Raw genomic sequence first — 20235 nt, forward strand, 5'->3', positions numbered from 1 at the left:
TAAAAACCTAGATTTCATATCCCATCTGGCACTCACAGCAAAAACTGGATGGAGCTAAGGTCCAATCCCCCTGTTTAATAAGGCCTGCACACCTCTATAACCGCTATTGCACACCTGTCTACATTCCAACCGACTTCATTCTTTTATGTTAATGGCCTCTCTGTAGGTGTTTTGCTTTTTTTTTCTTTTCCTTTTTTTACTTTTTATGACTTGGGTCTAAAAAGCTCTAATCAGGATCACAGAAAAGATTAGGGCTAAAAAAATAAATTTATAATCAACACAGGTTATAGTTAAAAACTGCAAGAACAGTACGGAGAAACATCAACAGAAGCTGAATCCTTGGGCAAAACAATATTTAATCATGCAGACTTTGTGCTTTATGATATTCCTATCAACTCAAAAGTGGCCTTTACCACATTCACATCTTAATTCAAAATTCACTTTCCCTGGGGCACCTGTGTGGCTCAGTGAGTTGGGTGTCTGCCTTTGGCTCAGGTCATGATCCCAGGGTCCTGGGACTGAGCCCAGGGCTCCCTTCTTAGTGGGGGGTCTGCTTCTCCCTCTCCCTCTGCTCGTGCTCTCTCAAATAAATGAGAATAAAATCTTTAAAAACAATTCACTTAACCTGTGTGTGCATATTTTAATCTCTTCAGCAACATTGTCAGTCCTTAACCATAAATGTTGAGTTTTCTATTTATTTCCAGGTAGGTTTTTTTCAGGAGTTAAAATAACAACATGCATATCTCATGGTCTATAAATGCTGCTGAATTAAATAAAGTAATCCCCCAGGGCACCTGGGTGGCTTAGTCAGTTAAGCTTCTGCCTTCACTCAGGTCATGATCTCAGGGTCCTGGGATCGAGCCCCACGTTGGGCTCCCTGCTCAGTGGGCAGTCTGCTTCTCCCTCTCCCTCTGCCCCTCCCCCCAACTCGTGTGCACTCTCTCTCAAATAAAATCTTTAAAACAATTTTTTTAATTTAAATAAATAAATAAATAAAGCAATCCCCCAATACTGAGTATAAGTTATGCCCTGGAACTTAAAGAAACAAGAGAGGAGCTAGAAAAGGGTTAGATACATCCTAAAAGGCAAATGTAAAGAGATTAGTGTTATTTGAGAAGGAAATTAAAATAATCTAAAAACTATTTACTAGGTTCTTACTATGGCATCGCCCTATAGGCAGTATGGCCAAGATACAAAGATGAACCCAATACGATCCTAGGTTTTGATGTAGTATTATCAAGCATAAAGGTTAGATGAGGTTCTAAGATGAGAGTTTTAATATATGAGAAACTATAGCTTAAAGCATGATTCTCTAGCATAAGGCAGCTAAACAAAGGAAACCCAATTCAATACCAATAGCTGATAGTCAACAAAAATTAAATTGGAATGAATTTTTGGCAAAAATAAACATACCTGCCCAGTCATTTTTTTAAATATAAATTTCAAAAGTTTTGATTATCTTTATAGGTAAGTATACTTACACATATGAATTTATGTACTCTAATGTTCAATGAATTGAGAAGTAGGACAACGCTATAAAAACCACAGATGATTAGTAGCAAGTTTTACAAAAGGCTAGATGGATACTGGACAGCTAGATAACCACTTATTTAGCTATCAGAACAAAAGAGAGTGTCAGTTCTCCCACCTATGCAATTTATCTTCTTAGATAATACACAAATATAATACAACAGATGCTAGTCCAGAAGTCATCGGACTAGTAAGGGGATGAGATATATGGTTATTAATAAGATCAAGTAAACATAAAAGTTTCAAAACCTAAGAATTAAAAAAAAAAAAAGGCAAGAGACTAGATGGTCAGTGAGAACCTAGGTATTAACGATACCACTGAAACATACTGAAAGCTTCAGAAATTTCTAAGAGTGAAATCTCTGTTTTATTTATAATGAACTTTGCGCCCTCTGATGGCCACAGGGGGTTTTGCCAGAGTAGACATGGAGGTAGAGGGCAAATAGAAACACTGCAGGAGCTATCCAGATTAACCTTCATCTGTATGTCAGACAAATAAATGTTCAACTTAGGAAGACCACTTTTTTTAAAAGAAAGAATTCAGAGTTTAATGTTATGAAGGTAGTCATGCATAATTACACAGTCACAAGTGGATAAACACTTCTGGGAAATATAACTGAACGAGTATATGACATGTAGACAAAGAAGTTTATAGATTTTAATTTTAAGAGTCTTCCATACTGTTTGAATTTTTATTTCCATATGCCTATATTACTTTCATTAAAATATTATTTTAATATCAAGCCTGGGTGGCTCAGTCGGTTAAGCATCCAGCTCCTGATTTAGGCTCAGGTCATGACCTCAGGGTCCTCAGATTCAGTTCCAGTGGGGCTCCACACTCAGCAGGGAGTCTGCTTGAGATTCTCTATCATTGTATGTCAGGGTATTATGTGTATATTTTTGCCTAATACAGAACCAAAAGATACCAAATAAGCTCAAATTAAATCATTTTGCTATTCGTACTCAAAAGCCTTTATATAGGACTCAAAAAAACAGTACTTATTATACTATGCACCCTGGAACCAGAATCTTTTCAAAGGGGCTATAAAAATATCAAGTATTAGCTAGAAATTACGGGAAAACATTTAATTCTTTAATTTAGAAAATGTCCTCTTCTGGAACTACTAATACATTTATCAGGCTACAAAAACACAACCTTTTGTCCAGAGTAAAAAATACATTAAAAATGCTATAGGAATTATAGTTTGGTGGTCCTACTTTAGATGTCAATGATACCTATTTAGAAGCAAAGTAGCCACTTCAGAACAGGATTACTTCATGGTTCAGAGCATTCACATTAAAAAGAATCTTAATCTTCCAAGTGACAAGAAGTCAATTAAGTAGCAGTCAGAAAAAAACAAGGTGACCAACTGCACCAAAGTTTTTATAAAACTGCCTTGACTATTTGTTAAAACATCAAATTACATGCTTAAGATTTATGTATTTCACTGTATATAAAGTTTACCTTTTGTTTAAAAAACGAAAATATCCCATTAAGAAATAGGGAGCTTCAGTTAGAAAGCTTGCTTCTCATAGTAGTATAGGTTAATGATTCTGAAATTTCTTTCTGTGTATTCTAAGTTTGAACAAATGAGTAAATACAATCAGAACACTGGAAGCCAAGGTTCTTTTTTTTTTTTTTTTTAAGATTTTATTTATTTATTTGACAGAGATAGAGACAGCCAGCGAGAGAGGGAACACAAGCAGGGGGAGTGGGAGAGGAAGAAGCAGGCTCATAGCGGAGGAGCCTGATGTGGGACTCGATCCCAGAACGCCGGGATCACGCCCTGAGCTGAAGGCAGACGCTTAACCGCTGTGCCACCCAGGCGCCCCAATGGAAGCCAAGGTTCTGTTGGAGAAAGGAGTTACAAGTACGGGAAGAGAGAAGAATAAATGTGCCCTGTAGTGTTAGGCTGGAATTAAGAAGTATTAATATGAATTTGTGGTTTTTAATATGTAAGTAGATAAATATATAAATACAGATACAAGAGACATGTGAGAGAGGGTTATGCAGGTGTGTGTGCATGCATACACATACATAAATCTGTATCTACAGTGAACAAAGAAATAAGTATATATAATATATACATCTATTTATATATACGTACATTTGAATGTGTATTATTTAGGTCTGTCTGCTGAAAGGGCCTATAAACAATGACACCCAGTAGCAATGGACATATCCAACATCCAGACCTTAGTTTCTAGATACCATTCTCTACTTAAAAAAAACAGAAAGAAATAGCTAATTCTAGGGCTAAGGCAGGTAAAGTATAAGATGAGCCTGTGTCGGGACACCTGGCTGGCTCAGTCGGTAGATCACGTGACTTTTTTTAAAAAAGATTTTATTTATTTATTTGAGAGAGAGAGAGAGAGAGCTAGAGAGCACAAGTTGGGGAGAAGGAGAAGCAGGATCCCCGCAGAGCAGGGAGCCCAACACAGGGCTCAATCCCAGGACTCTGGGATCATGACCCAAGCCAAAGGCAGACACCTAACTAACCGAGTCACCCAGGCGTCACAAGCACGTGATGCTTGATCTCAGGGTCATGAGTTCGAGCCCCATGTTGGACATACAGCTTACTTAAAAAAAAAAGATGAGCCTGTGTAGTGGGTTAACTTGTGTCCCTCCAAAAGGTATGCCCAAATCCTAACCCCAGGTCCCTGTGAATGAGACCTTATTTGGAAACATGGTTTTTGCAGATATAATCAAGATGAGCTAGATGGTCAACCAACATTTGACAAGAGAGCCCTCAATGGGGAAAGAATAGACTCTTCAACAAACGGTGCTGAGGAAACTGGATAACCACATGCAGAAGAATGAAACTGGACCCCTATCTTAACTTACGCTAGTAACAAAAATTACCTTGAAATGGGGTAAGGATTAAGCATAAGACTTGAAACAGTAGGACTCGTGGGATGCCTGGGTGGCTCAGTAGGTTAAGCGTCTGCCTTCGGCTCAGGTCAGGATCCCAGAGTACTGGGATTGAGTCCTGCATTGGGCTCCTTGCTCAGAGGAGAGCCTGCTTCTCCCTCTGCCTACCACTCCCCTTGCTTGTGCACACATGCACTCTCTCTCTCTCTCTCTCTCTCTGGCAAATAAAGAGATAAAATCTTAAAAAAAAAGAAGAAAAAAAAAAAAGGAAACTGTAGAACTCCTAGAAGAAACCATAGGGAAAACACTCCTTGATATTGGTCCTGGCAATGATTTTTTTGGATTTGACACCAAAAGCGCAAGCCACAAAAGCAAAAATTAGTAAGTGGAAGTACATCAAACTAAAAAGTTTACACAGAGCAAAAACAGTTCAAAATGAAAAGGCAACCTACAGGAGAGGAGAAAATATTTGCAGATCATATTTCTGACAAAGGGTTGATATCCAAAATATATAGAGAATTCACACAACTCAATACCAAAACCCCCAAACAATCCAATTTAAAAACGGGCAGCAAAACTGAATAGACATTTTTCCAGGTAAGATATACAAATAGCCAACAAGTATACAAAAAGGTTCTTGACATCACTAAACATCAAGGAAATGCAAATCACAACCACAATGAGGTATCATCTCACACCTATAGAATGGTTATCTAAAAGACAGATGACAAGCATTGGCAAGAATGTGGGAAAAAGGGGAAATCTTGTGCACTGTTTGTGGGAATATCTGATGACGCCACTATGGAAAACAGTTTAAAGGTTCCTCAAAAACTAAAAATAGAGCTCCCATTCGATCCGGCAATCCCACATCTAGTTTTACATCCAAAGAAAATGAAAACAGGATCTTGAAGAGATATCTGCACTCCCAGGTTCATTGAAGAATTATTCACAATGGCCAAGATATGGAAACAACCTAAGTGTATGTCAACAGATGAATGGATAAAGAAGATGTGATATACGTACACAATGCAATATTATTCAGCTATGAGAAAGGAAATCTTGCCACTTGCAACAACATGAATGGACCTTGAGAGCGTTATGCTAAGTGAAAAAAGTCAGAGAAAGAAGACAAATTATCACTTATGTGTGAAATCAAATAAAACCAAACTCACAGAAGCAGAGTAGAATGGGGTGTATCAGGAACTTAGTGGTCGGGGGTGGGAGGACGGGAAAATATTGGTCAAAGGGTACAAACCTTCAGTTAAAAGACAAATAAGTTTGAGGATCTAATGTACAGCATGGTGATTATAGTTAATATCATACTGGGGCGCCTGAGTTGTTCAGTCAGTTAAGTGTCCAACTCTTGGGCTCAGGTCATGATCTCAGGGTTGTGGGATCAAGCCCCTCATCAGACTCAGCACTGGGCATGGAGCTTACTTGAGATTCTCTCTCTCCCTCTCTCTCTGCCCCTCCCTCTCTCTCTAATAAAAAATAAATAATATTATATACTTGAAAGTTGCTAAGAGAGTAGATCTTACTGTTCCCACCACAAAAAGAAATAGTAATTATGTGATGTGATGAAGGTATTAGCTATGGTGGTAATCATTTTCAAAATATAAGTGTATCAAGTCAAATTAACATGATTTACATTTTTTTTAAATTCCAGTATAGTTAACATATAGTATTATATTAATTTCAGGTGCACAATATAGTGATTCAACAATTCCATACAGCACCCCAGCGCTCATCACAAGTGCACTCCTTAAAGATTTTTTTTTTTTTTCTGAGAGAGGGAGAGAGACAAAGACAGCGACAGAGATCACAAGGGAGATGAGCGAGCACAAGTGGAGAGGAGAGGGGAGAAGTGGGGAGGAGAGGGAGAAGCAGGCTCCCCTCTGAGCAAGGAGCCCAATGCGGGGCTTGATCCCAGGACCCTGGGATCAGGACCCAAGCTGAAGGCAGATGCTTAACCAACTGAGCCACCCAGGTGCCCTGACAAGTGCACTCCTTAATCTCCATCGCCTATTTCACCCATCCCTCCCATCCTCCTCCCCTCTGATAACCATCAGTTTGTTCTTTATAGTTTGTCTTGGTTTGTCTCTCACTTTTTTATACGTTTGCTCATTTTGTTTCAAATTCCACGAGTGAAATCATATGGTATTTGTCTTTCTCTGAATTATTTCACTAGGATTATACTCTGTAGCTCCATTCATACCATTGCAAATGGCAAGATTTCATTCTTTTTATGGCTGAATAATATTCAATTGTGTATACATACCACATCTTCTTTATCTATTCATCTATTGATGGACACTTGGGCTGCTTCCATATCTTGGCTGGGCTATTATAAATAATGCTGCTATAAATATAGGGGTGCATGTATGAATCACTGTCTTTGTATTTTTTGGGTAAATATCCAGTAGTGTTAACTACTGGATTGTAGAGTAATTCTATTATTAATTTTTTTGAGGAGCCTCCATACTGTTTTCCACAGTGGCACAAAGTTTGAATTCCCACCAAGAGTACAAGAGGGTTCTTTTCTCCACATTCTTGCTAATACCTGTTGTTTCTTGTGTTTTTTATTTTAGCCATTCTGACACATGTAAGGTACCGTAGTTTTTTTAGTTAAAAATTTTATAATTGTAGATTCACATGCAGTTGTATGAAATAATATAAACAGATCCTGTGACCCTTTACTTATTTTTCCCAAAGACACCATTTTTAAAACTATAGAACAATATCACAACTGGAATACTGACATTAATACAATCCACCAAGCTTATTTAGATTTTCCCAGTTGTACTAATCCTCATTTGTGTGTATGTGTATTTAGTTCAATACACTTTATCACACTCACAGGTACTGTAGTTTTGATTTGCACTTCCCTCATGATGAGTGATGCTGAACATCTTTTCATGTGTCTGTTGGCCATCTGGATGTCTTCTTTGGAGAAAATGTCTGTTCATTTCTTCTGCCCATTTTTTAATTGGATTACTTGTTTTTGGGGTATTGAGTTGTGTAAGTTCTTCATATATTTTGGATACTAACACTTTATAGGATGTCAATATCTTATCATTCTATAGGTTGCTTTTTAGTTTTATTGCTTCCTTCCTTCACTCTGCAGAAGCTTTTTATTTTAATATAATCCCAAAAGTTTATTTTTGCTTTTATTTCCTTTTCCTCAGGAGACATATCTAGAAAAATGTTGCTGCAGTCAATGTCGGGAGAAATTATTGCCTGTGTTCTCTTCTAGTATTTTTATGGTTTCAAGTCTCACATTTAGGTCTTTAATCCATTCTGAATTTATTCTGGGGTATGGTGTAAGAAAATGATCCAGTTTCATTCTTTTGCATGTAGCTATCCAGTTTTCCCAACACCATTTATTGAAGTGACTGTCTTTTTCCCACTGGATATTCTTTCCTGCTTTGTCAAAGATTAATTGATCATATAATTGTGAATTTCTGTTCCCATTGATGTGTCTATTTTTATGCTGGTACCATACTGTTTTGATTACTACAGCTTTGTAATATAACTTGAAATCTGGAATTGTAATACCTCCAGCTTTGCTTTTCATTCTCAAAACAGCTTTGACAATTCGGAGTCTTATGTGGTTCCACATAAATTGTAGGATTTTTTTTGTTCTAGTTCTGTGAAAACTGCTGTTGTTATTTCTACAGGGATTGCACTGAATGTATAGATTGCTTTGGGTAGTATAGACGTTTTAACAATATTTGTTCTTCCAACCCATTAGCATGGAATATCTTTCCATTTCCTTGTGTCTTCAATTTCTTTCACCAGTGTTTTATAGTTTTTAGTTCTGAATTCAAGTTTTGTTGTGGAGTCTTTAGGGTTTTCGAATATAGAGTATCATGTGATTTGCAACTAATGTAAGCTTTGCTTCCTCCTTACCAATTTGGATGCCTTTTATTTCTTTTTGTTGTCTAATTGCTGTGGCTAGGACTTTCAGTACTATGTTGAATAAAACTGGTGAAAGTGGACATCCTTGTCTTGTTCCTGCTCTTAGGAGAAAAGCTCTCAGTTCTTCCCCATTGCGTATGATGTTTGCTGTGGGTTTTTCAAATACAGCCTTAATAACATTGAAGTATATTCCCTCTAAACCTACTTTCTTGAGGGCTTTTATCATGTACTTTGTCAAATGATTTTTCTGTGTCTCCTGAAATGACCACAGGGTTTTTATCCTTTCTATATTGATGTGACGTACCATGTTGACTGATTTGCAAATATGGAACCACCCTTGCATACTGGGAATAAATCCCGCTGATTGCAGTGAATGATTTAAATGTATTGTTGGATTCTGTTTGCTAATATTTTGTTGAAGATTTCTGCATCTATGTTCATCAAAAATACTGGCTTGTAATTATCTTTTTTTGTGATGTCTTTATCAGTTTTTGGTATTAGGGTAATGCTGGCTTCATAGAATGAATTTGGAAGCTTCCTACTTCTACTTTTTGGAGTAGTTTGAGAAGAAAAGGTAGTAATTCCTCTTTAAATGTTTGATACAGGGGCATCTGGGTGGCACAGTCGATTAAGTGTCTGCCTTCAGCTCAGGTCATGATCCCAGGGTTCTAGGATCAAGCCCCATGTCAGGCTCCCTGCTCAGATGGGAGCCTGCTTCTCCCTCTGCCCACCCCCCCCACTCATTGCCTCTCTCTCAAATAAATAAAATCCCTAAATAAATAAATAAAAATAAATAAATGTTTGATACAATTTGCCTGTGAAACCATTCAGCCTGACTTCTGTTCACTGGGAGTTTTTTTGCATACTGATCCAATCTCTGTGCTGATAATCAATCTACTCAAATTTTCTATTTCTTCCTGCTTCAGTTTTGGTAGGTTATGTTTCTAGGAATTTATCCATTCCCTCTAGGTTGTCCAATTTGTTGGCATACAGTTTTTCATAATAATCTCTTACAACTGTATTTCTGTGGTGTTGGTTGTTATTTCTCCTCTTTTGTCTGTAATTCTATTTATTTCCGTCCTTCCTCTTTGTTTTTTAATGAGTCTGGCTAGAGGTTTACGAATTTTATCTTTTCCAAGAACCAGCTCCTGGTTTCATTTATCTGTTTAGTTCCTATATCATTTATTTCTGCTCTAATCTTTATTATTTCCTTCCTTCAGCAGAAGGGCTTCCTTCCGCATTTTGCGCTTTGTGTGTTGTTCTTTTTCTAGCTCCTTTTGCTGTAAGATTAGGCTGTTTATTTGAGCTTCCCTTCCTTCTTGAGGTAGGCCTGGATTGCTATCAACTTCCCTCTTGGATCTACTTTGGTGCGTCCCAAAGATTTGGGATGTTGTGTTTTCATTTTCATTTGTTTCCTAGTAGTTTTTGATATCTCCTTTGATTTCTTGATTGACCCATCCATTGTTTAGGAACACGTTATTTAACTTCCAGGTATTTATGGTCTTCCTAGTTTTTTTTCTTGTGGTTGATTTCTAATTTCATAGCATTGTTGTCAGAAAGGATGCATGCTATGACTTCAATCTTTTTGAATTTTTTGAGACTTGTTTGGTGGCCTAACAGGTTATTTATTCTGGAGAATGTTCTATACGCACTTGAAAAGAATGTGTATTCTACTGATTTAGAATGGAATGTTCTGAATGTATCTGTTAAATCCATCTGCTTCAGTGCATCAACCAAAGCCACTGTTTTCTTACTGATTTCCTGCTTGGATGATCTGTCCTTTGATGTAAGTGAGGTATTAAAGTCCCCTACTATCATTGTATTACTATCAATTAGTTCCTTTACATTTGTTATTAACTGTTTTATGCATTTGGGTGCTCCCATGTTGGATGCATATATAATTGTTATTCCTTCTCGTTGGACTGTCTCCTTTACTATTATATAGTGTCCTTCTTTGTCTCTTTTCACAGACTTTGTTTTAAAGTTTATTTTGTGGGGCGCCTGGGTGGCTCAGTCGTTAAAGCGTTTGCCTTCGGCTCAGGGCGTGATCCCAGCATCCTGAGATCGAGCCCCACATCGGGCTTGCTGCTCCGCTGGGAGCCTGCTTCTTCCTCTCCCACTCCCCTTGCTTGTGTTCCCTCTCTCACTGGCTGTCTCTCTGTCAAATAAATAAATTCTTTAAAAATAAATAAAAATAAAGTTTTTTTGTGCATTATAAGTATTGCTACTCAGGCTTTCTTTTAATATCCATTTGCATGGAAAATGTTTCTCCATCCCCTCACTTTCAATCTGCAGTGTCTGAAATGAGTGTCTTGTAGGCAGCATATAGATGGGTCCTGTTTTTTATCCACTCTGTCACCTATGTCTTTTGATTGTAGTATTTTGTTCTTTTATTTTTTTAAAGATTTTATTTATTTATTTGACAGAGCGAGAGAGCACAAGCAAGGGGAACAGCAGAGGGAGAGGGAGAAGCAGGCTCCCCCGCTGGGCAGGGAGCCCGACGCGGGGCTCGATCCCAGGACCCTGGGATCATGACCTGAACCGAAGGCAGACACTTAACAATCTATCTGAGCCACCCAGGCGGCCCGTATTTTGTCCTTTTACATTCAAAGTAGTTATCGATAAATATGTATTTCTTGCCATTTTGTTACTTATTTTGTGGTTGTTTCTGAAGTTTTTCTCTGATCCTGGTTTCATGGTTTGCTGGCTTTCTTTAGTGATATATTTCTCTTTGTTCTTTGCCTATCTATTAGTGGTTTTTGATTTGTGGTTACCAGGAAGTTTGTATATAACATCATCTTTTTTTTTTTTTTAAAGATTTTATTTATTTATTCAACAGAGATAGAGACAGCCAGCGAGAGAGGGAACACAAGCAGGTGGAGTGGGAGAGGAAGAAACAGGCTCATAACGGAGGAGCCTGATGTGGGGTTCGATCCCATAACTCCAGGATCACGCCCTGAGCTGAAGGCAGACGCTTAACCGCTGTGCCACCCAGGCGCCCTGTATATAACATCTTCTGCATATAGCCGTCTATATATTAAGATGATGGTCATTTAAGTTTGAACCCACTCTTTACTCCTCTCCTCCTTACACTTTAGGTATATGATGTCATATTTTACATCCTTTCGTGATTTCCTTGACTGCTTTTATATAGAAACATTCATTTTTATTGCTTTTGTGCTTCCTACTTTCATACTGTCACTTTTGGTCTCTCCTTTCCTCTGAGACCCCTTTTAATATTTCTTGCAGGGCTGGTTTAGTGGCCATAAACTCCTTTAGTTTTTGTCTGGGAAACCCTTTATCTCTCCTTCTATTATGAATGATAGCCTTCCTGGATAGAGTATTCTCAGCTGCAGATTTTTCCCATTCGGGACTTTGAATATATCATGCCACTTCCTTCTGGTTTGCAAGGTTTCTGCTTTAAAAGTCCCCTGTTAGGGGCACCTGGGTGGCTCAGTCAGTTAAGCATCTGCCTTCGGCTCAGGTCATGATTCTAGTCCTGGGACTGAGCTCCACATCAGTCTCCCTGCTCTATGGGGAGCCTGCTTCTCCCTCTCCCTCTCCCTGCTGCTCCCCCAGCTTGTGCAATCATGCTCTGTCAAATAAATGAATAAAAGTAGAATTAAAAAGTTCCCTGTTAGCCTAGTGTGGTTTCCCTTGTATGTAACCGTTTTTTGTCTCACTGCTTTTAAATTTTATCACTTACATTTTGCCATTTTAATTACAATATGTCTTGGTGTGGATCTGCTTTTGTTGATTTTGTTGGAGGTTCTGTGTGCCTCCTGGATCTGCATATCTGTTCTTTCCCCAGATTGGGGAAGTTCTTAGCTATTATTTCTTTAAATAAATTTTCTACCCCCTTTTCTCTCTCTTCTTCTTCTTCTGGGACCCCTATAATAGGAATGTTACTATGTTTGATGGAGTCACTAAGTTCCCTATGTCTCTTCTCCTTCTGTGTAATTCTCTTTTCTCTCTTTTGTGCAGCTTGATTATCTCCATTACTCTGTCTTCTAAGGTCATTAATTCATTCCTCCCTTTCTTCCAGCCTGCTATTCGTTCCATCATGCATGTTGCTCATTTCATTTATTCAAATTTTTATCTCTATGTTATTCCTTATCTCTATGTTAAGGGTCTCACTCATGTCTTCCACTCTTTTCTAAAATCCAATGAATACCTCACAATCATGATTTTAAATTGCCTTTTAGGCATGTTACTTATATCTGTTTCACTTAGATCTCTGGCCATGGCCTTGTCCTGTTCTTTCATTTGGGACAAATTCCTCTGTCATCTCATTTTGTCAAAGTTTTTGTGCCTGTTTCTGTGTGTTAAGAAAGTCAGCTATGTTTCCTGTTTCATGGAACGGCCTTGTGAAGAAGAGGTCCTGTAGTGCCCTGTAGTATAGTTCCCCAGTGTGTTTCCCAGGACCCGGTGCCACAGGGAGTGACTCCAAAGTGTGCTTCATGTGCTCTGCTGTTATGTTCTGGCCACTTTATCCTTCAGGCCAGTTGTCTGTAGAAACTCTTTGCCTGTTGTGGGCAGTGTTTGGTCCCTGGCCTGAATGTGGTGAGTATTAAGTAGGTGTGCTCTGGTCTGCTTGTGAAATGACACCTGTCACCACCACCAGAACTGAGGTCCTGCAAAACTCCCAGTCAGGAGACATGGTGTGGACAGGGGTTTCGGCTGGTTTTCTAGGGGAGGGGTCCTGCCATGCTGGGACTGAGGCAAGTCTGACTGGGAAGGGCGGCTCTACCAGAGCACAGGGGGGCAGGGCTTGGTGTAAGCAAGTTAGGTAGCAAGCGTTGGCACTGTACTGGGTCCCACAGATGGCTCTGAGCTTATCCTGTGGTGCAGGGGAGGCAAATGGCACCTGCCAGTTCCCTTGTTCCTGGAGGGATCTCTCCATGAACTCTGCCTCTCTGGGATACACTCAGAGATGAGCAAATAACCTTCCACTGTGTGCCCCAGGCATTCTTCAGATCACTCTACACTATATGTCTGCAGGCTGTTTGCCCTGCCTTCTCTCCAATAGCAGCCTCAATGCCTATGGGCTCTCCTAAGCCAAGCCCACTGACCTTTAAAAGTCCAGGCTTTAAGCCGTGCTGGTTGCAAGAGTTCATGAAATTCAGCCCCTCTTGAAGCCCTTTCCAAGCCAACTGCTATGGATATTTGCTTTCCCCATGCGCTCCCCCATGTGCTAGTCTGTCTCTCGCCTCTTGCCGCAACGACTCCCTCCCCATTACAGTGGCCACACTCTTTTTCGCTCCCAAAATGTGTCTCTGTACTTCCTATCTTCTTGGATGTGGCCTCCTCTCTGCCTTTAGTTGTGGAGCTTGTTCTGCCAGTCTTCAGGTCAGTTCTGGGGTATTTAGGGTGATTTGATAGTTATCTAGTTGTATTAGTGGGAGGAAGCATGCCTTGTGTCCTCGTACTCTGCCACTATCTTCCCAGCATCTGCCAAAGTGTTTTATATCTTAAATTTACATGATATTCTATGTCAATTTTATCTCAATAAATTGAAATAGGGGAGAGAAAATGAGGTATGAGGTGGACGCTAAATCCAATGACTAGTGTCTATGTAAGAAAAAGGAAAGGGAGATTTGGATACAGACATGCTGGGAAGGAGGCTATGTAAAGACAGAGGCAGAGACTAGAGTTACGCTGCCACAAGTCAAAGAACACCTGGGGCCACCAGAAGCTGGCAAAGGCAAGGGAGGATTCTTCCCTACAGACTTCAACGAGAGCCTCACTCTGCTAACACTTGATTTTGGACCTCTAACCTCCAGAACTGTGAGAGAATAAATTTCTGTTGTTTTAAACTACAAAGTACCAGTTTGTGGTACTTTGCTACGGCAATGTTAGGAAACTAATACAGCCTGTAACATTTTGTGCCAAAAAGTAAGAAACAGCTCAAAGATTGAGGCGGACATATCAAAAGGAGACAGGTGCTATCCTGAAGGAGTTCCCAGTGACCAAATAAAATGATAGTAATGGATTGTAACTCACTGAATAAAACAGAAATCCATGAGTAAATAAAGTACAGATATAAATACATGAATGTTGGCAGAAGCAATCAGCCATGGGCCCTGAGCATCTCTACACATTCTCCTCCAGTATGCCAGGCTCTAACTAGTCTTTACCTGGGCCATTTCTCAGGGTTGTGTGTACAGCAAGCAACCCTCAGGGATGAAGTAATGTCTTCTCAACCGCTGACAAACAGCAGGCTTGCTTCCACCTGCTATAAAAGTGGTGAATCCCCAAAGCTCAGTGCTCCTTCGCTACAGCACAACCCACTGCATATGCAGTAATCCATCTAGGCCCACCTGCATCATCCCTGTGGGACTTGGGGGATTTGAGAAACCAATGCAAATCAAATGACTCTCATGCAATTTGCCATACCATGAATAATAAAGACCTTTGGCTCAGACCCAGGAGTCTTGTACCTCTGCCAGCATCTAAGAAACAGTAACAGGCTGACTTATTAGCTTGCAAGTAGGGTACAATCCTAGATCTTTCATAATTCTTGACAATGAATAAAAAAATAAACAGGGGAGAAGGGAAAGCCCATTTTTAGAGCGGAATGCCAAATAATAAATGTAGAAGAAAAAATGGAGTTGGAAAAACATTAATGGATATTAAAACTAGTGGGTGAAATCTGATGAGGAAAAGGATATTTACATAGGTCAAAGTATCTCCCCACAAATTACTAATTACAAAGGGAAAAACAAGAATTTTACAGTAGAGAAATCTGGTACCACGTTAAGCAAGTGATCAAAGTTAACATAACCAACATTGGGACAAACAGACATCATGTAGGGCGCCTGGGTGGCTCAGTCATTAAGCATCTGCCTTCGGCTCAGGCCATGATCCCAGGGTCCTGGGATTAAGTCCCGCACTGGCCTCCCTGCTCAGTGGGAAGCCTGCGTCTCCTTCTCCCACTCCCCCTGCTTGTGTTCCCTCTCTCGCTGTATCTCTCTCTGTCAAATAAATAAATAAAATCTTAAAAAAAAAATAGACATCATATATCTCCTGGTATAATGCACTGAGAAGGACACAATTCTGTGTGTATTTCTCCTAAAAATGTACAATCTGAATCTACTTATGAGGAAATGTCAGACAAGTCCAAACTGGGCAGTCGCTTAACCAACTGAGCCCCCCAGGTAACCCTGAAGGAAATTTTTAAAATAAATGACAAATTTGAATATGGATCACGGATTCAACAATACTGAATTAATGTTAAAACTCCTGATTTTAAGAAAAAAGAACTAATGTACACTGTTGATTGGAATATAAATTGGTACAGCCATTATGGGAAACAGCATGGAGGTTCCTCAAAAAATTAAAAATAGGGGGCGCCCAGGTGGCTCAGTCAGTTAAGCGTCTCACGTGGGCTGAGGTCATGATCTCAGGTTCCTGGGATCCAGCCCTGCATCAGGCTTCGCACTCAGCAGGGAGTCTGCTTCTTCCTCTCTCGCTCTCTGCCCCTCTCCCCACACATGGGCACACACTTGTGCACACCCTCTCTTTCTCTCTCTCAAATAAAATCTTTCCAAAAAAATTAAAAACAGAACTCTCATATGATCCAGTAATGCCACTTCTGGGCATACATCTAAAGGAAATGATACCGGGATCTCAAAGAGATATCTGCACTCCCATGTTCACTGCAGCATTATTCACAATAACCAAGATATGGAAACAATCTAAGTGTCTACCTATGGATGAATGGATAAAGAAGATGAGGTATATATATAAACAATGGAATATTATTCACCCATGAGAAAGATGCAAATCCTGCCATTTGTGATAACACAGATGAACTTGGAGGACATTACTCTAAGTGAAGTAAACCAGACAAAGACAAATATTATACGATCTCACTTATATGTAGAATTTAACGAAATTAAAAAGTCAAACTCACAGAAGCAGCAAATAAGAGTAGGTGGTTACCAGGGGCTGGTGGGGAATGGGAGACAGGGAGATGCTGGTCAAAGGGTATAAAATTGCAGTTGTGTAAGATGAATAAATCTAGAGATCTAATATACAGGCATGACAGGGGTGTCTGCCTGGCTCAGTTGGTAGAGCACATGACTCTTGATCTTCAGGTCATAAGTTCAAGCCCCACACTGGGCATGGAGCTTACTTTAAAAAATAAATAAATAAATAAATATACAGGCATGATGACTACAATAAATAATGCTGTACTGAATACTGAAAATATGCTGAGAGAGTAAATATCAGGTAATCTCACCACAAAAAGAAGGTAACTATATGAGAGGAAGGTATATTAATTAGTTTGACTATAGTAACCATTTCACTAGATGTATATCAAATCATGGTATATACCTTAAATATATACAATTGATGTGTGTGTATAGAATGCCCTATAGGAACTCCGAGCCCAGAGGGTCTTAAAAAAAAAAAAAAGAAATTTCAAAAGAACTCATGACACCAAAAAAAGGTCCTAATTTTTATAATGATGGTGTAATGACAGAGAAAGTCCCTGTTCTAAGAAATAATGAAGTATTTAGTGATTAAGGGACATGATCTCTGCAACGTATCTAAAATAGTCTGCAACTTATGTAAAATAGTTCAGAAAAAATTTGAGTGTGTAAATAGGGAGAATGCTAAAGCAAACATAAACAACTGGTGTATCTAAATAAAGACTATCCAGAAATTCCTTGCACTATTTCTGAAACTTAAAAAAAATTATATTAAGTATGTATTAGTTAATAATGTACCATTATCAGTTATTAATACATTAGTTAATAATAATACATTGTATATTTGAAATCTGCTAAGAGAGTAAATACCAAGAGTTCTCAGCACCAAAAAAAAAGGTAACCATGAGAGGTAATAAAAATGTTAATTAGTTTGATTGTGAGAATCATTTCACAATGTATACATATATCAAACAACAAAATATCACGTTGTACACCTTAAATACATATAATTTTTATTTGTCAAAAATAATAAAAAGAAGTTATACCAAAATAAAAACTTATCCTCCTCCCCCTGGCAAAAAAAACAAATAAGGCAAAAGAATTGCCTTGATTAGATATTCAACAGCACATTCTTGAGATAAGATGAAACCATAACAGAAAACACAGTCAAGGGTTTACATTTTAAGGTATTGCTCATTTTATACTTCACTTTATACTCCATGGAGCTTTGACTAAAACAGTAACTACCTTTACCTGAATTTTTTATACACATACACACTCATAAGTTTAGATGGATGCTATACATAATGTTTTATATATATACAAATGTATATGTGTGTAAATACATGTAAATATAAAACGCCAGATGTAGAAAAGATAGCAGAGTGGTTAAGAGTGGGGCTCTAGACTCCTACACAGATAAACCCAAATACCAGCACCTCATTTATTAGCTGGCTAATCTTGGGCAAGATACTAAAACCTTTCTGTGCCTGAATTTCCTCATTTTTAAAATGCAGACAATAACAGTTTCTAATCTAATTAAGATTCTTGTGGGGGTGCTTGGCTAGCACAGTCAGTAGGGCATGCAACTCCTGATTTCGGGGTCATGAGTTTGAGCCCCACATTGGGTGCAGAGATTACTTAAAAATAAAAAAAACCTTAAGATTCTTGTGAAGAGTTCAAAGAACAACACATGTAAAGAGCTTAGCACATTCAGCAATGAGAGTTATTATTTCAATGACTTCAGGAACTAGTATCAAAAGAAAATGATTCTTTAACCTAAAAGATAATGAATGAAATACCAAATGTCTTGAGATTGCAGTTACAAACTACTTCATACCAGTCAGAAAGAAGGGGAAAAAAGCTGAGTCAAAGGGGACCAGATCAAGAATGTTTACATTAAACAAAAATATAAACAAAACATAAAATTCCTCTTTACAACTATTTTAAGGATGTCAAAACATTTTGAGAACAATGTATTAAAGAATGATCTTTGATTTTTTTTTAAGAGAAAGCGAGCACATGCACGTGTAGGAGATGGGGGCAGGGGGAAGCAAAGGGAGAATCTTACTTTTTTTTTTAAAGATTTTATTTATTTATTTGACAGAGAGAGAGAGACAGCCAGCGAGAGAGGGAACACAAGCAGGGGGAGTGGGAGAGGAAGAAGCAGGCTCCCAGTGGAGGAGCCTGATGTGGGGCTTGATCCCAGAACGCTGGGATTACGCCCTGAGCCAAAGGCAGATGCTTAACGACTGAGCCACCCAGGCGCCCCCAAAGGGAGAATCTTAAGCAGGCTCCACGCCTAGCACAGAGCCCCACAGGGGCTCAACCTCACAACGCTGAGAGAGTGATCTTTATTTGAAAGTACCTTTGATTCTGCTTAGTTTACTCAAATTTATGTTCAATAAGTGATAGTTACATATTTTTAAAAAGCATCCTTACTGCCTATTTAAATTTCCATAAGAAATTTATGGAAGAACTACCTAACCACATAAATTCTGCAACCATTTGTAAGAGTTATAGTTAATAGGGTGCCTGGGTGGCTCAGTCAGTTGAGCATCCATTCTTGGTTTTGGCTCAGGTCAGGATCTCAGGGGTCGGTTGTGAGATCGAGCCCAAAGGTGGGCTCCAGGCTCGGCGGGGAGTCTGCTTGAAGATTCTCTCCCTCTGCCCCTCCCCCTGCTCCTGCATGCACGCACATCCTCTCTCTCCCTCTAGAATAAATAAGTAAATCTTAAAAAAAAAAAAAAAGTGCTGGTTAACAGAATTTTATTTAGTAATTAAGATATTGAAGGTAAGAAATAATAAATTCTATCATTTATCAGAACTTATAAACTCAAATGCCTATATAGGGCAGGCATCAGAAACAGTCACGTAAAATCAATAGGTAAGAACTAAGACCACAGAATATGAGGAGTAAAGTACTCACCAAAACGCATTCAAACTCAAGTTTTGTTTTTTTTTTAAATGTTGTGGCATATGTGTTCAGGCTGAGTTCATCTCAGGGGGCACCTGTTTTCACCACTTAATTTCAGATACAAAGTCCTTAGGACCTCTATGATATACATTTGTATGCAAACTTGATGTTTCAGAAAAGACACTAACAAAACGGAGTATTTCTGAAAATATTCATGCACATCAAAAACATCAGGACATGTTTCAATGACTTCAAAAAGGCAGCTGTACCTTTAAAGAGACCCTAAGCTGGTTATCTCCCCCTCTTTGTACTCACTATAAAGATATACTTTTATACATCACAATACATCATCTTTAAGGTTCCCTACAACTCTGACATTTTAAGATTCCAGGATTACTGCACAAAATTCCTTCAAACTAGTAAAACGTGTACCAATGAAATAATTTAATTATTAGCAAAAAAATCTGCAAATTGCTATATTCATGCATCACTGAAATGTTTGGCCTAAATATTTTTAATGAAAAGTAATACTCAATTTGCATTTTTGACACGGTACTGATGCCTTTATCCCACTAAAACACCTGTCGACCATGTTTTTTAAAAGTTTTTTAATAAAATACCAACCCTACCTTTATTAAACTCTTTCTAGATATTCTCCAGCAAATATTAGAAAAAGAGGGTACATTTAAGTGAACAATACCCAATACCTCCAAGGTCCAAAGTAATCTCTCTTTCTACTGGATTCCCTAGCACTTGCATTACTACTATTTTATACTATGATCATACTTCGCATATGTTATCTTCTCTAATATACTTTAAATTATGTAATGGCAGAAAGCATATCTTATTTATATTTTATCCGCATCAAAAAGCATTTTGTACTTGCACAGAACTGCTCATTAAAAAAAAAATCCAAGAGAAACCTACCATTTCTCAAGATAATGATGATCTCATGTTAAATGCTTTCAAATTCTGAAATGAACTGAGTTTTTACAAAATTGAAATTATTATTATGCTTTTAAAAATTCTCCACAATTCTGGGGCACCTGGGTGGCTTAGTC

The 20235-nt window shown here is 38.5% G+C and overlaps 1 protein-coding gene across 3 annotated transcripts in view; it reads right to left on the reverse strand.

Annotated features, from left to right (window-relative positions):
* ACBD6 (acyl-CoA binding domain containing 6) overlaps window positions 1-20235 on the reverse strand; it is a 204856-nt gene that overhangs the window by 173812 nt on the left and 10809 nt on the right. The gene's annotated exons all lie outside the window — the stretch shown is intronic.

The sequence above is a fragment of the Ursus americanus genome, chromosome 2 (genome assembly GCF_024610735.1).
Source record: "Ursus americanus isolate L20-20 chromosome 2, mUrsAme1.1.p, whole genome shotgun sequence".
In the NCBI taxonomy this organism is placed as follows: Eukaryota; Metazoa; Chordata; class Mammalia; order Carnivora; family Ursidae; genus Ursus; species Ursus americanus.